Source organism: Delphinapterus leucas, chromosome 20, assembly GCF_059928025.1.
Source record: "Delphinapterus leucas isolate spDelLeu-1000000601 "Yukka" chromosome 20, BTC_Dleu_Yukka2, whole genome shotgun sequence".
Lineage (NCBI taxonomy): Eukaryota > Metazoa > Chordata > Mammalia > Artiodactyla > Monodontidae > Delphinapterus > Delphinapterus leucas.
The window spans coordinates 14,314,593-14,331,821 of record NC_143148.1 but is presented as its reverse complement, the minus strand read 5'-3'; the positions used below and the strand labels follow the sequence as shown (position 1 = coordinate 14,331,821).

Sequence of the window (17,229 nt, the reverse complement as noted above, 5' to 3'; positions counted from 1 at the left end):
CCCAATTTATCTTGATTTCTCCCGTGTCCTCATTATCACCCAACCTGGCATGAAGTAGGTGCTTAATACATTTTTGTTGAATGAATGAGCAAATGAATGACCCTCTGCCCTCTCTCAGGATGAAGAAATATATGCTTCCCAGCTCAAGTCTTACTGAGCATCTTCTTGGAAGGAAGATGAGGTGCGAAGGGTATTGACTGGGTTTTCTTGACCAGAGAACCTTGCAATTCTAGCCAGTTCCCTCGGTAACCCCTAGTGGAGTAGGAGTGGCAACATCCATTTTTTGAAAAAAAGAGTCGGATCCTTGATTATGCCAGCAGGTGGACTAAATTTGAACAAAATTTTCCAGGCCGTAAGTACTCAACAAACACTGGTTACCCTAAGAATGTGCTATAAACGAATGAATGGTAGGTAACCGGGCCTCCAGGGCAACCCCCTGGGTGATGGTCATGAGACTCCCGTCGAAGGCAGAGCTCCGGAGCCGCCTAGTACGGGGAGAGGTGACCAGACATGAATCCCAACACATTCGGTCGTCCCAGCTCTCCGCGCCGGAGGGAAGAAGGGCGTGTCCGCCTCTTCAAGACCGGGGCCGCGCCTGTTACCTGCGACGACTGCATTCCCGACTAGGGACGGGCACGGCGTGTGTGGCGGCACTCAGAAGCTACGTGAAGGATCAGACCTAGAATAGGAGGGCCTGACGAGCGACCTTGGGGATGTTGCGAGAAGACTCTGCCAACTGGACGGTTAGCTCCCCAGCCCCGCGCCCGGTGGACTGACCGAGGCCAGGGGAGTGAGCGCGCGTGCGCACTGGCGCGCGCCCGGCAGGAAAAAGCCCAGCGCGAGGCCCCGCGCGCGCGCGCGCGTTCGAAAGGAAAAAAAAAAGTCCTCCCCGTGGGGGCCCGCGGCAATTTAGGCCGGAGTTGGCCGGCGAGCGCGCGTGCGCGAGCGCGCATAGACGCCCTTCTCCACGGCTCCCCTCGGTTGGGGGTCTAGCGCGCTGCTCCGCTATTCCCGCCTCTCCCGAGGCTCGCGCCCTCGGGGTAAGTATCTCGCGCTTTGCGGAGAGGGAGGAAGAGGGTCCACTGAAGGAAGGGAGGAGGCGGACAGGGCTTGGAAAAAGGGAAAAACCGCCCTCGCCGAGCGAGGAGCGCGGTCAACGGACTGGCGCCTGCAGAAAACACGCCTCTATCCCTCACGCCCCTCAGGGCTGCGGAAGTACTCTGGAGACTCCAGAGGCACTGAGGCGACAGGTGGACTACAATTCCCAGAAGGCAGCGTGGCCCCCCGCGCCTACAGCTCCCGGCAGCACCTGGGCACCAGGCCTTTTTCAGCTTGCTGCCGCCTAGGGCGAAACTACAGTTCCCAGGAGGCGTCGCGCGAAGCGGCTTGGAAGTGGGCAGCCTGGAAGTCACTCGGGCCACGGGAGCTGGCGGCGTCTCCAGCAAGCGGCGCGGATCTGGATACCGTGGTCGTGGGGCCCGCTGGGCGGGCAGCTGGGACGCCCAGGTATGTGGCTCCGGGTGCAGGGTCGGCCTCGCGCAAGGGTGGTGGGGAATCGGTGTCCCCTCGGACCCCGAGGGTCAGCGCGGGCGGGCGACTGGGCGGACGGCCGGGTGTGGGGACCGGTTGTTGGGGGCGGCGGCGGCGGCGGCGGGACTCTAGCCCTCCGGACCTGGCCGGTCTCTTGCCCGCATGCTTCAACTTTCCAGACGAGCTACCTGGCGCTGTTGCCGGAGAGCGTGGCATGGGAGTCGGGTAGCAGTGAGTTCGGGTCCTGGCTCTGCCACTCTGGAGGTGCGATATAGGGAAACCGCGCCGAACCTCAGTTTCCCCTTTCAGTCTAACCGGGGAAGAATAGTGTCTGTCTTTTGTTGGGAATTCTGTTGAAATGTTGAGATCTGGTGAATAAAGCATTTGGCACATAGAAGGCACTTATTACGTGTTTGCATTATTGTTAGCTCTCGAGAAATGGTGTGAAGGTATTATCCACCGAATGTGATAAGTTGAGGGTGAGCCGAGTCCATAGTTAGCCTTCAATGCAGGGTGACTGCTGTTAACTGAAATTATTTTGTTAAGAGCTTTGGTTTGGGAGGCAGAGCCAAGTTCAACCATTAGGTTCTAACATTTACTAGCTGTGTGACCTTGAGCTACAGACTTCACTGCTCTGTGCCTTCGCTTCTCTGTCTATAAAATGGGATTTTAGTAGCAGCCACCTCGTAGAGTCGTTTTGAGGATGCAGTGAGAATACCATTTGTGAAGTGCTTAGAGCAGCAGCTGGCACATAGTCAGCATTTAATAAATGGTACCATTTATTCAGCATTTTCCCAGTTTCTCAGAGACCCCCTGAGGGTAGGGCTCTGGCTGTAGTGTTGGTCTTCCAGTGGGCCAGACTCAAAACTGGTCTGGTTGACTTCTCCTGCAGCCTCAGGTTCCATCTATGTCAAATGGGGTAACAATATCAGCCTCAGAGGGTTGTAAGGATTTGCTGAGATTGTATTCCTGGTCCAGAGCCATCTCTCACTAAGTAGCAGCTCTTATATATTATAATCGTTCTTCTTCAATGTTCTCCATCTGGCCCAGAGACTGCCTGACTATGGTGGGATGTGACATGACAGCTCTGAGCTACCCCACATGTTCACTCCCAGCCTCAGTGTCCCATCTGTGAAATGGTAGTGATAGGGCATTTGTGCTAGGGTTGTTTTGATGATCCTAGGAGGTAATTCATATTTAGTGTTCAGCACAGGGCCAGGTGCATAGTAAGCACTTAATAAACATGTCTTGTTTTTCTTGATAGGCCTTTGCTTCTTATGTTTGTATTTACAGGGCAGAGCAGGGACAAGGTTAATGTCTCTCCCCCCACCACCCCAATTTTTATTCACCAGAGGTTAAATTGTGGAACATACTGCAGTATAAGGGCCTGAGAAGAAATGGTACTGACTTGCTATCAGCAGCCCCCTGCTCAGCTCTCACACACTCCTCCCCGCAAGACAACACGTTCACTCTAGTGCTTTATGTACTGTACCACTGCTGCCAGCACTTGACTCTGTCTCAAAGCCCTGTTAGCACCCTCAGCTCCAGTTCCAGATGTGGAGCCTGTGCTCCTTGATGTCCTCTGGTGACTGTCCCCTTGGGTACCATGAACTCAAAATGTTCAACCTAAACTCCTTTTCCTCTCAGACCCAATAGTCACCATCTTGGCAAATGGGCCAAGCCAGAAACTTGGGAGTTGTTCTTCTCCCCCAGGCTTTCCGGGTCTAATTGATTGGCAAGAAGGATGGAGCTGTCTTATTTCATAGCAACCATTTCATTGGCCCTTCTTGATCTCCCATCTTGTGGGCACTGAAATTCTCCCTTGGCCACTGAATATGGACTTTTCCAACAAGGTTGAGTTGTTTCTTTCAAGTCACCAAGGATTGATGTATGTGAAACCTTGTATTCATAGGGTGCCGAGAAGGCACTATGGACTTGGCCAGATTGCAATGGCCACAAGTTGGGAGTAAAGCCCTGGCTTTCAGGGGGCCCATTTCTACAGTTTTAGCCTGGCAAAGCTTGGCTGAGTCGCTAAATTTCTTTCTGAAAAGTTACACCGTGTCAGCGGCTTAGAATATCCTCTGTGGGAAGGGCCATCCTGAGCATTTTGGGAGGTAGCATACATACCAGTGAAGAGGCTGGGCAGGGAAATTCATTAGCTCTCCATTTAGGGTGAATCTGTTGTCAGATCTTTCATTGTAATTTCACTTGGAGATGGGAACCGGTGGTTTCAAATTTGTGCTGACCACTAAATTTGCCTAAGTGCTTTTTAATTATTTATTTATTTATTAAGTTAATTAATTAATCATTTATGGCCGCACCACAGGGCTTGCCAGGATCATAGTTCCCCGACCAGGGATCGAACCAGGGCCTGGGCAGTGAAAGCGCCGAGTCCTAACCTGGACTGCCAGGGAATTCCCCCTAAGTGCTTTTTCAAATCTGAGGAAATAAAGCAATGGCTTAAAAAAATCTTGGTCTTAATTGTTAGTGACAACAGCATGTGGGTTTTTTAGCAGTCTGTGTGGAATGGTCAGAGTTAAACATGAGCCTGTTTTTCAGACATTGCAGTTGTTAGGCGGTAAATCAAAAATGGAATTTAGAACGTGCAGTGATTGGTGCCTTTTTTTCCCTGTAAAAGGTATTTTGTGGTTATATTTCAAACTTCGGTGTAAAAAAAATGACACAGGTTATGATAACAGCTTAACCTTGTTATGTGTTTAATTCCCCAAATCTAAATTAAATGTCTGTATGTTTTAATAAAAGAATTGAACAGTCATTTCCTCTAAAGTAAAGGGTTTGTTTTTAGCCGTTAGGATCAGATGCTATTGGACCAGTTTGTGCATTTGTGCTTTCTTTAAGACTGACACTGCTGTTTCTTAGAACTGCTCAGGTAATGGCTTTAATTTGTGTGTGTGTGTGAATTGGTTGAATTTGGCTTTTAAAAAGTTATGCGGAGATATACATGCTCATAGTAACATGTCAATACAGAGATACGTAAGGAAAACAATAGGTTCCACCCTCCACTCCAAAATCCCATCCCCTGAAGACAACCATTTATTCAGACAATGAGTATTTACTGAGTATCCAGTGTCAGGTTTTGGAGATGTCTGAGAGAACAAAGTAGATTCTCTGCCCTTGGAAATTCGGGTAGATGCTCTCACTTACCTCTTTCTATACTTATATGGATATATATATGCAAATATTGACTGTTTTCTTCCTTCTCCCTCACCACTCCCCAAAAAACGAGGGATCAAGACACACATATTTGTAACTTGATTTTTTAAATATTTGATAGGGCCTGTCTCTTCAAGTCATTACATACAGATCTGAATCATTCTTTTTTTTTTTTTAAAAATATTATTTATTTATTTATTTATTTGGCTGCACCGGGTCTTAGTTGCAGCATGCGGGATCTTTAGTTGCGGCGTGCAGAATCTTTTAGTTGCGACGTGAGAACTCTTAGTTGCAGCATGTGGGATCTAGCTCCCCAACCAGGGATCGAACCCGGGCCCCCTGCATTGGGAGTGCGGCGTCTAAGCCACTGGACCGCCAGGGAAGTCCCTGACTCATTCTTTTTAACAGCTAGACACGCATTCTTCAGTGTGGACAGATCATGCTCCACACCACCATCTCTCTATTGCTGGACATTTAAGTTGTTTCTGGGATTTCTTTTACATTCACAAACACACATCCAGTAAGCATTCTGGTACATAGTCAGTATAGTGTAGTGGCTAAAAGCATAAACTCTGGATAGTGAACAAGACAGACAAGATCCTTGCTCTCCTAGGGTTTACATTCTAGCCGAGGGGACACACAATAAACAAGGAAACTTCAGGTGGCTTTAATTTCAGATGGGGGAAATAACAGGGTCGGGGGTATGGAGAGAGGGGTTGGGGCAGACTGGCTGTGGGGAAGGGATTTTTTTTTTTTTTAATGAAGTATGCTTTCCTCTTCAAATTTTTTTAATGTTTATATTTTATTTACTTATTTTTATGGCTGCATCCGGTCTTCGTTGCAGCGCGCGGGCTCTTCGTTGCGGCACACAGACTCCCTAGTTGAGGCACGTGAGCTCAGTAGTTGCAGTGCGCGGGCTTAGTTGCCCCACAGCATGTGGGATCTTAGTTCCCTGACCAGGGATCGAACCCGAGACCCCTGCATTGGAAGGCAGATTCTTTACCACTGGACCACCAGGGAAGTCCCAGGGACGGTTACTTTAACTTGTGTGGCCCGGGAAGGCCTCCCAGGCCTTTCTGAAGGGGAGTCACGTGAGAAGAGGCACCAGCTGTGCCAGGAGCTGGGTGGAAAGACCATTTCCAGGCAGAGGGAACAGCAAGTGCAAAGGCTCAGATGTGAGAATGAGTTTGCTACAAAGACAGTATCGTGGCTGGAGAAGAGTGAATTCCCATTGTTTGAGTTCACACTACTTTAATTTTTGTAAAATAATAATAATGATGATAATAGCAGCTAACATTTCCTAGTACGTTACTCTGTACTTGGTGCTCTTCTAAGCATTTCACACTTTTCCTCAGTTAATCCTCAGAAGAGTCCGGGATAGATAACTCACTTTACAGACGAGGAAGCTGACTCCAGGGTCCAGGCTCTTCCCCATATGCCAAACTCCTCTTCCCAGGCCCTCTTTAGCAGGCTGAGGCAAGTTTAAGAAGTGGATGCAGCATTTCCCTTCCATGTCGTTTGACATGCAAAGCACTGTGGACTATATTTAGTACCTCATTCATGTGGCAGCAGGAGTGGTCTGGGGATGTGGCATCGTTTCCACTGACAGTGAGACACAATGGGGTCAGTTTCTGTTGGGATGTTTAATTGGTTGTTTCAAAACTGAAGGCCCTTGAGCAGAGCCTGTCCTCAAATAAAACAAGGTTGACTGCGTGGCTGCCACACCAGACGCAAGTTAGCAAGAAATGAGGTGTGGTGTCGAAGGAGCATGAACAAGGCGGTGTCCCATTTGGGTGAGCTTTGCAAGAGGACTTGGGCCAGCCAGGGAAAGAGTGTTTCTAAGCACCAGACCAGCTTTATGGACTGTTAAAGTATTAAAATACAGTCCAGTAATTAAGGTGGTGATGCCTGGCCCTGCAGGGGCTCCGGGACCCTGTTCCAGCCACCATGACTATGTCCATTTTGATTTGGTGTAGCTTTGACCTTAAGGGTTGTGCAGTATTTTGAATGAAGGGCAGGCCTGGTTAGATGTGAGGATGGCAGTGGTTGCTTTTAAGACCAGGAAAAGTATGGAGAGCATCTTTCATCCAGCCATCTGTGAAACATTTTTTTCTACCCAGCCTATGTGCCGGGCACCATGCTAGACACTGACAGTATGAAGTCAAATAAGAAGACTCTGGTTCTCAAGGGTCTGCACCAGTACTGTCCATTAGAAATATAATGCGAGCCACCAATGTGAGCCATATACATAATTTAAGATTTTATGGGGAATCACATTTAAAAGAGTAAAAAGAAACAGAAAATTGATTTTAATAATATATTTTATTTAATCCAAACTGGTATCATTTTGGACTTCCCTGGTGGTCCAGTGGTTAAGACTGTGCTTCCAGTGCAGAGGTCATGGGCTCGATACCTGGTCAGGGAACTAAGATCCGTGTGGCGTGGCCAAAAAGACAAAAAACCCCATCATTTCAACACGTAGTCAGTATAACAATTATTGAGATACTTTACATTCTTTTTTTTTCACATTAAGTCTTCAAAATACAATGTGTATTTTACACCTTCAGCATCTCCATTTGTACCGGCCACATCTCAAGTGCTCAGTAGCCACCGGTATTGGACAGTGTGGACCTAGGGTAGGAGACTCATACCCTAGGTGATAGGTCAAAGATGCCATCCCTGTTTTATCTTGGTGAATAAGGGCAGATGAATGATGAAAAGCATATTTATCATGGGCAGGGGTAGCTAAACTCACAGCTGTCATCATCAAAGGCACCTTCTGGGCCTGGCAGTGTGCTTGGCGTGTGACCTGTGTTGTGAGGTGGCAGGGACTCTAATCATCCCCGCTCTACAGATGAAGAAGCTGAGGTCTGGCAACAAGAGGCCACTTGCTCACGGTTAGGAAGTGATGGAGGCAGAATTTGAACTCAGGTGCGTACTCTTAAATCTCTTCAGTCTCTGTTGTATATGTTGTGTTCGTGTTTGTTTGAGGGTTTGAGGGATGGGGTCTGAGCTTTGAGCCACAAAAACCATAGGAAGGACTCATCACACAAAATGCATTCCCAGAGCTTGTCAGCATCGATCCTCGACTTTTATATTGGTGCTGGAGTGCTGGTTTAGACCTGAGTGACTGGCTGATCCCCTCCTTACGATGAGCTCGAGGTTTCCTGGGAACAGGTGTTTGCTTCCCAGGAAGGAGAAGGGTCTTTGGGCACTGAGGACGGTGGGCAGGGTGAGTGAAGGAAACGAGAAAAGGACGCAGCCTACTGAAAGCCCATTCTAAGCAAGCAGCTTATTTGGGTGTGAAGCCTCTCTTCTCTTTTGTCTGCCTCCTGTGGGAGCTGTGTGGCCTTTTCCTGTGAGCTCAGCAATAGCAGAGTTTACCCAGTGTGTGAATCTTGCCCTTGCTGTGATCCAGAGGCATTGCTGGGTTGGGGGATAGCAGGAAGGGGACTCTTTCATCTATGGGAGTCATTGTTCTAGACCTTTAATTACTCTCTTGGTTCAGGGCTCCCCATCTCAGGAGCAAGGAGTGCTTGTTTCTCCTACTCAGACAAGGCAGGTGCTGGAGATTCCGAGTCTGTTCATGTCCTCAGGTGGTTGACCTGGTGCCAGCCCCTGTTTCCAGGTGGTAATTCATGAGAGCTTTAACCTCGTAACCACTCTTATCTCCTACTGCTGGACAGTGCCTGGCATGTAAAAGATGCTCACTGAGTGTCCGTTGGCTGAATTATTAATACGACCCAGCATTCATTGAGCTCTTACTGTGTACAAGGCACTGCTCCGAGTGCTTTTCATGTAATAGCTCACTTAATCCTCAAAACTACTCCGTGGTGTAGGTACTCTTATTATTCACATTTCCGACGCAAAGAAACTCAGATCTTGAGAAGTGCAAATCACAAAGCTGGTGAGTGTCAAAGTCAGGATTCAAATCCAAGCCAAGTCCAGACTCTTAAACGCTCATTCTGCGGTCTCTCCGTGGACAACAGACAACCGAATGGGGTGGTCAAGCAAGACCACACTGACTAGTTGCAGCCTCTCTATACCACGTGTGGTCTCTGATCTCCTGGTCCAGGTAGCCCCGCAGCAAGTCTCAGGCCCCTTTGGGCCTGGAGGCTTGACCATCACTCTGGTTGTGGGGGTTTTCTGTGATTTTGGAACCTGCACTTCCCCTTTCTTTATTTTTTTATTTTTTTTTGGCCGTGTTGTGTGACATGTGGGGTCTTAGTTCCCTGACCAGGGATTGAACCTGCACCCCGCTGCCTTGGAAGCGCAGAGTCTTAACCCCTGGACTACCAGGGAAGCCACACTTTTAAATAACAAAAACACACTGGATATTTGACATTATTAAGGAATTCTTGTTAATTTTTTAGGTGTGATAATGATACTGTGGTTCTGCTTAAGAAAAAGTCCTTAAGACTTATATTCTTTTTTTTATAAGTTTACTTATTTTATTTTTGGCTGTGTTGCGTCTTTGTTGTGGCGCACGGGCTTCTCATTGCGGTGGCTTCTCTTGTTGTGGAGCACGAGCTCTAGGTGCACGGGCTTCGGTAGTTGTGGCACACAGGCTCAGTAGTTGTGGCTCGCGGGCTCTAGAGTGCAGGCTCAGTAGTTGTGGTGCACAGGCTTAGTTGCTCTGCAGCATGTGGGATCTTCCCAGACCAGGGCTCGAGCCCGTGTCCCCTGCATTGGCAGGCGGATTCTTAACCACTGCGCCACCAGGGAAGCCAAGACTTATATTCTGAAATACCTATGAACTGTTAAAGACATCTGAGATTTGCTTCAAAATAATATGGATGGGCACGGAGTGGAGGGGGCCTAGTGTATGGACGAGTAAAGAGATAAAGATTGGCCATGAGGTGATTCTGTTGAAGCTGGATGGAGGAGGTTTATTATACTCTTCTTTTCACCTTTGTGTGCTTGAAACATCTCACCATGAAAAGTTAGGAGCAAGTATAACAAATTTCACTCAGCGTTTGTGTGTTTCAAGCTTGAGTGTAGTATGGAGGAATTCCCTGCCTCTGCCCAGTTCACTTATATAATAAAAAGGAATTTTGTTTTTTCTTTTCATCATACGAGTCAATACTTGGCTCAAAGCTTTGGAAACCCCTTTGGTAAAGCAGCATCCGGCCACAGCGAGGGCATCAGCGAGCCTGCAGAGGCCACATGCTTCCCCAGCTGCTCTGAGCACTGACCACGAGGGTGCTGGTTCTCTGAGTCAGTTTGCAGAAGTCCCTCTTCCCTGAGATCTGGTTCCCTCCAGCACCTGACCGTGGGGCGCCTCCCACATTTTTTCCAAAGACGTGTTCCAGCAGGAGTTCTCAGATCCTCCTGCCATCCTCCCCTCAGGACAGCGTGCACAGATCCTTCCTCTGATGTGTCTTTGTCAGGGCCCCACATGGAACCAGAATCCAGCATTTGGTTTGCCTCCAGCCCTGCAGCGGGAGGCAGGGAAAGTGCCCCCTTTCAGTTCTGACTTTTGACTTTTGACAAAGCTGCAAGATGCAGCCTGTGCCGGTGCTGCGGACCTGATGATATTTCTCCTCAAGACAGCAGATAAAACTCCTTGACAACAAACGTTCACTCCGCCCCACTTCACATCAAGCAGAGACTCCTGTTGCATTTGTTCTTTTGGGGTCTCTAACTGAACAGCAAGTCAGCGCGGGGCAGAAATCCTTGTGTGAAAGTGGCAGGAAAAGAGGGCACCCTCATTTGGGGGTTTCTGCTCGAGGTTTGCTTGCTAGATGGGGAGCAATGGTTGATGTGAACAGGAGCTCGTCACTGATCCTGCCCGAGGCTGGCGGCATTTGTTCTGATGCTTAGCTCTTTATACCACGCGGGGAGGAAGGCAGGCGGAGTCCTGCAGCCCCTCCGGCTCCCTCAAGCATCTGCCTCCAGCACCTTCATGAGTTCTGCCTTTACTTTTCCTTCACAGGCTCTGAGGTGCGTCCAGCATGGAGAGAACATTAGTATCACTGTCACCAGTTTAGGCAGCTTGCTTTTTCCGGGTTTCCCAGTATAGACCTGGCACATGTTGGATCTGAGGGTGGCAAACCCCAAACACTGACACCGATTCTGAGTTTTTATTTATTTATTTATTTTTCTGTTATTTTGGCTGCGCTGGGTCTTTGTCGCGGTGTGCAGGCTCTTCGCTGCGGTGCATGGGCTCTAGAGCGCCGGGCTCAGTAGTTGCGGCGCGTGGGCTTAGTTGCCCCGTGGCATGTGGGATCTTAGTTCCCCGACCAGGGATCGAACCCGTGTCCCCTGCATTGGAAAGCGGATTCTTAACCACTGGACCAGCAGGGAAGTCCCTGACTTTTAAACTTACTCATTCAACAGGTATTCACCCAGCTGAATGCTCTCCTAGGAAGGCAGACATGGCTTCTCCCCTTCCGGGGCTCTCATTCAAGTGGGGAATTCAGACAGTAGACAGATAAACAAGATGTATACTGTGTTAGATGGTAATAAATGCTAAGCGGAAAAAATTAAGAAAGGGGATGTGAGGTATTAGGGTGGAGGGTGTTTAAATTTTAAACAGGGTGGCCAGGGATGGCCTCCCTGGGAGGTGGCTTGAGTTCACGCCTAAAGGAGGTGAGGCAGTGTGAGCAGTGGAGGTTTCTAGGCAGAGGGAGCAGCCAGTGCAAAGGCCCTGAGACAGTGGCTAAGAGCAGAGTGGAGAAGGATAGAGTGGGAGGGCATGAGAGCAGAGAGGTGTCGGGTTTGCATCTAGTGCAGCCTTGTCTTTTCTCTGAGATGGGCCATATTGCAGGGTTGATTGAGTTATTGAGAAAGTTGTGTCAGTTGGTATGCCTTTGGCTGCAAACGATAGTTAACAGTAACATAGTAACAACAGCAGCAGCAAATAGGTCATTTATACAATGTCTACTGTATGCTAAGCACTGTGCTAGGCGCTTCCCACAAAGTGACTCATTTAAGCCTTCCAACAATGCTGTAAGTATGTTTATTATTCCCCTTTTGCAGATGAGGCAACTAAATTTAAATAACCTGCCCAACAGCTAGACAGTGGTGGTGACGGGATTTGGATCCCGGGAACCTGACTCCAGAGGCCACACTCTCAACATTTTATCACTTTGTGCTACTGCAGTGGTGCTCAAACCTGAGCAGGCTCCGGAGTCCCCTGGAGGGCTTGTTAAAACACATTGCCGGGCCCCACCCAGTGTCTCTGATTCAGTAGGTCTGGCTTGAGAATTTGCGTTTCTAACAAGTCCCCCTGTGATACTGGTGCTCCTGGGCCTGGGAGCACATTTTGAGAACTGCTGATCTACTATAATTAGGAAGCCCAAGTGAAACTGGCCTGAAATCAGGAGTTTACGATCTGTAACAAGCCCATAGATAGGCAGCACCAGGGTAGAATAATTAAGCAGTTCCACAGTGCCTGTAAGAAGCCCAGCCCTCTCTACCATCCTTGGTGTGTCTTCTGTGTCCTCAGGATGTCCTCGTGACCACAGGATGACTGTCACAGCTCCGGTCATCACACCCTGACAAGGCTATATCCAGCAGCAGAAAGAGGGCATCTCTCACTGTGTCTCTCTTAGGAGCATGGAAACCTTTCAAAGACGCCCCGCCTCCCAGATTCCCCTCGTATCTCATTGGCGAGCATTGTGACCCATGACCATGCTTGGGCAAATCACAGGCGAGGGCCAATCAGGATTTACTGTCCCCGCTGCGGCTAAAACCATCCTCACCTGAAGCACAGGACTGCAGGGAAGAGTGCTGCTACAGGAATAAAACTGGAGTACTATTTAGGAAAAGACTGGGAGAGGGGTATGGATATTGGGTAGGCAAACAATTGGATCTGCTACAGAAGTTAGGGAAACAAAGTGGAAGCATAGTACCTATATGTTTTTGTGTCGTCCTTACCAACTTCATTTTGTAATTACCTGATTCAGGACATAGCTTTTTGTTCTCTAATCATTTCTACCTTCAAGAATGTGTATATAGGGCTTCCCTGGTGGCGCAGTGGTTGAGAGTCCGCCTGCCGATGCAGGGGACACGGGTTCGTGCCCGGGTCTGGGAGGATCCCACATGCCGTGGAGCGGCTGGGCCTGTGAGCCATGGCCGCTGAGCCTGTGCATCTGGAGCCTGTGCTCCGCAACGGGAGAGGCCACCACAGTGAGAGGCCCGCGTACAGCAAAAAAAAAAAAAGAATGTGTATATAGAGTCCCTGTATCATAGGAGTTCTCGGTCTTGTCTAGAAACCAAATATTTTATCTGAACATTCAGAGAAACCCAAGCTGGGTGACGAGGCAGCAGTCTGAGGGGCAGTGTGCATGGTCCATGAGCGCACTCAGTCTGCTCAGAAACACTTGGATCTCCTCTCTGCTTCTGACCAGTTCCTATTCAAGGTACTCCTCAAAGAGGCTCAGTTTCCCCCTTTGAGGACTGTCTTGTAGGGTGGTTGTGAGGATGAAAGACTAGGATGCAGGGAGTTCCCTGGCAGTCCAGTGGTTAGGACTCAGCACTTTCACTGCTGGGGCCCAGGTCCAATCGCTGGTTGGGGTACTAAGATTCCACAAGCTGGCGCAGTGCCAAAAACAAAAAAAGGATGCGGCCAGGTGCTTACCCCCAGTAACTGGCTCACGGTGGTAAGTGCTCAAGAATGTGGCCCCTCTGGGGGCTTCCCTAGTGGTGCAGTGGTTGAGAGTCTGCCTGCCGATGCAAGGGACACGGGTTTGTGCCCTGGTCCGGGAAGATCCCACATGCCGTGGAGCGGCTGGGCCCGTGAGCCATGGCCTCTGAGCCTGTACCTCCGGAGCCTGTGCTCCCCAACGGGAGAGGCCACGACAGTGAGAGGTCTGCGTACCGCAAAAAAAAAAAGAATGTGGCCCCTCTGGGCATATACCCAGAGAAAACCATAATTCAAAAAGACACATCTATCTCAATGTTCATTGCAGCACTATTTACAATAGCCAGGTCATGGAAGCAACCTAAATGCCCATTGACAGACAAATGGATAAAGAAGATGTGGTAGATATATACGATGGAATATTAGTCAGCCATAAAAAGGAACGAAATTGGGTCATTTGTAGAGACATGGATGGGCCTAGAGACTCTCATACAGAGTGAAGTAAGTCAGAAAGAGAAAAACAAATATTGTATATTAACGCATATATGTGGAATCTAGAAAAATGGTACAGATGAACCAGTTTGCAAGGCAGAAATAGAGACAGATGTAGAGAACAAACGTATAGATACTAAGGGGGAAAAGTGGCAGGGGTGGTGGTGGTGGTGGGATGAATTGGGAGATTGGGATTGACATATATACACTAATATGTATAAAATAGATAACTAATAAGAACCTGCTGTATAAAAAGGTAAAATAAAAATTTTTTAAATGGCAAAAAAAATTTTTTTTCTTGGAATTAAAAAAAAGAATGTGGCCCCTGCTATTAACATATTAAATGTGACATTAATTGAACAGTTATAATTTAATAATCCCACCCTCTCCTCCCAACAACACGTGAAAGTGACCGTTCATTTTGCAGACTGACATTTCCTGTGGGTGCCTGTTGCTACAGCTTATGGACCCAGTGTAAAGCTGTTGCCCTGCAGGACTGCCGAGGGACTGAGGAATGAAGCGCAGGTCGTGGAGCCAGACGGCTTGGGCATAAGTCCTGGTTCCATCTCCGGCTCCCATGTGACCTTGGGCAAGCCACTAGCCTTGCAGTGCCTCAGTTTCCATATCTTTAAGGTGGTAATGGCACTGTCCTCCTAGGTTGTTGAGAGAGTTCAGTGCATTCAGGCACGTAAAGCATTTAGAGCACTGCAGCACCGGGCCCACAGTGACCACACAGTACACGTGCTGTATCTGTTGTTCTTTCAATATTTTGTGCCAGTTTACTCACAGGGAACTGTTAGCTCCTTGAGGGCAGGGTTTATGTGGTTTTTGTTTATCACTGTGTCCTAGTGCAGGACTCAGAGTAGATGTTTTGTATATTTTTTCTGCGGATGAAAGGAAGGGCAGGAAGGGTTGGTTTTTTTTTTTTTTTTTCATTCCCTTCAGCTGCCCAGAATTTAAACTCCGTGACTATAATTACCCTGTTTTGAAGATAAAAGCTGAACCTGATTGAATCTGAGGGCAGCATGTGATAACTGCAGCTGGTGTTTATTGAGCATTTTTGTGCGTTAGGGCTAAGCGCTCACTCTAAGCTCTCACTGATACCCCACGCTCACCCCATTTTACGGATGAGGAAACTGAGGTCCAGTTGGGGGGACCTGTCTTTCCTCTTGAGAAGGAGATGCAGTGCAGCAGTTAACAACTGGAAACCCAGAGTTGCTCTGCTTGGCTTAACCCTCTGCCCCACCACTTCCTTGCTGGGTGACCTTTAGCCTGTGACTTCTCTGTTCTTGAACTTTCTCTTATGTAAAATAGGAATGCTAATAGTGCTGACTTAGAGGGTGGCTGTGAGGGTTGGGGGAGGTAATTCACGTGAGATGCTCAGAACAGTGTTTGTGCAGAGTGAGCGTGGGTGGCAGGGTGCGGGGAGGGGGTTGGGGTTCTGGGGGCTGTTATTGTTAGGCAGAACCGTTCCGTTGTGCTTCCCAAGCTGGCTGGAGGAGTCCAACAGCAGTGCTTAATCCTTAATCGACACTGCCCCTGCGAGCTAGCTCCCCCATCTGCACGGGGAAAGGAGCCCACCTTTGGTTTGTGCGGCTGTGAATGAAGCAGGCAAGCCCATGGCAGGGGATGCTGTGGGCGCCGACCCAGCCCCGGCTCTGTCAGCGAACAGGTGGCCCGTTCCTGGATCCAAGGTAACCGACCAGCCGCCTTTGTTACCTTGAGCTTTCACTTAAGCCCATTCAGGCTCCTCAGACCACGTGTCTGATGAGTAAGGAGTCCTTTTATTTCCCGCGCACACAGGGACCCTTGGCAAAACAGCCCTCTTTGGGAACTCGCCTGTTCGCAGAGACCAGCCATCTCTCGGGGAACTCCGGTGGCTGGCGTGTTGTTCTTGCGGCTGTTGAGTAAGTCGCTGTTAGAAGCTGGCACGGCAGGTTCCCGCTTCCGCATTCCAGACACCCAGAGCGGGCTTGGGGGAGGCACCACCCACCCAACGGGGAGGGCGAGGGCGGGACGGCCTGCTGAGCACAGGCAGGTGGCCTTGGCCTGGACGGGACTGGAGCCGAGAGCCTGGAGCTCCCCTCATAGTCACCTGCCTACTTTGTGATCCAGGCTGTGCTCGGGACATCTTTCAGGTGAGTAGTGTTTGTTAAGTTTGGTAGTGACTTGTAGAGGAGAGGAAGTAAATAGTGTGTTTTCTCCTTTCGGAAATTAGACCTGTGGTTTTTTTGTTTTCTTTTTCCCTCCTCTCCCATGAAATGTTTACCTGTCTGCTGCTAACTGTGAAGAAAGGGTGGGCGGAGCGTTGAGGGAGTGAGAAGGAAATGGGGGACATTTCTCCCTGGAGAAGGCATCGTGAATGTTGAGCTCCTAGGGGATGCAAACTTATGTACCAGTGGGGCATCCCAGCCTGGTACAGATAAGCTGTGTGGTCTCAGGAGAGTTCCTTTCCCTCTCAGTTTCCTCATCCGATGAAGTGAGAAGTAGCAGTACCCACTCACCTTTCCAATGAATCACCTATGTAAAGTGCTCACAGCCTGGGTACAGAGTGGTGCACAGTGTCAGCTATTCCCGCCCCCAGCCCCCCAAATTCCCTGTCCGACCTTGTCTCTGACTCCTCAACTGCTGCTGGCTGTACTCCAGCTACACTGGCCTCCTGCTATTCCTGCCTCAGGGCCTTTGCCCTGGCTGTTCCCTCTGCCTGGAACACTTCCTTGGCATCCCCAAAGCTCCCACCCGCTTCGGATCTCTGCTCAAATGTCACCTTCTCAGTGAGGCCTCTCTTCTCGTTAAACAGCACCTTCTCCATCACACTCTGGCCCCTTACTCTGCTTTAGTTTTCTTCATGGCATGACCACTTGACATGTTTATTATCCCCTCCTCCCCCACTGTAGGCTCCAGGAAAGCACAGGTACTTCTGTCTCTCCTTGTAGAACAGTTCCTGGCATGTGGTAGGTGTGGGATAAACTGTTTTATGAGTGAATTTATGATGGTGTCCGAGGAAAGGTGGCTGTTCCTATCTGGGTTTTGAGGAGAATGTCAACATATCCTCAGATCTGCAACTGAGGGTGGGGCGGTGGCGTGCACACACACTCCCCCTTGGTCACCCAGTGGTCCTCTGGCCTCCCTGCAGTGTCCGGCCCTCTGACTTCCCATCTCTCAGCCCTTCCTGTCTGTGCAGCCTGGGCCCTGGCAGTGGCATGGGTGCATGTGGCATGGAACAGACGGCCTTGGCCCTAGTGAGTGCAGAGGATGTGTGCAGGTTAGTTCAGGTGAGGAAGGCTTTATCAAAGACACCACACACACACACACACACACACACACACACACACACACACACACACACACACACCCGTGTATATGGAAAGCCGACTTTATTATCAGGCCCTCTTGAGTGTTCCTGCAGTAGTGGGGGTCAGGGAATGCCTTGGAAATAAGAATTA

General features: G+C 49.2%; 1 protein-coding gene across 16 annotated transcripts in view; it reads left to right on the top strand.

Annotated features, from left to right (window-relative positions):
• Positions 1 to 602: 602 nt before the first annotated feature.
• SIPA1L3 (signal induced proliferation associated 1 like 3) overlaps positions 603 to 17,229 on the top strand; it is a 237,412-nt gene continuing 220,785 nt past the window's right edge. For 6 of the 16 annotated variants that reach the window (XM_022586225.2, XM_022586227.2, XM_022586224.2 and 3 more), the window contains exon 1: positions 604 to 1,506. The gene's annotated coding sequence lies outside the window, so the exon portion shown is untranslated. Of the gene's footprint in view, positions 1,507 to 11,237; positions 15,922 to 17,229 lie in introns of those variants that run through there. The other 10 variants (XR_016390937.1, XR_016390938.1, XR_016390939.1 and 7 more) reach the window with 6 other exon arrangements.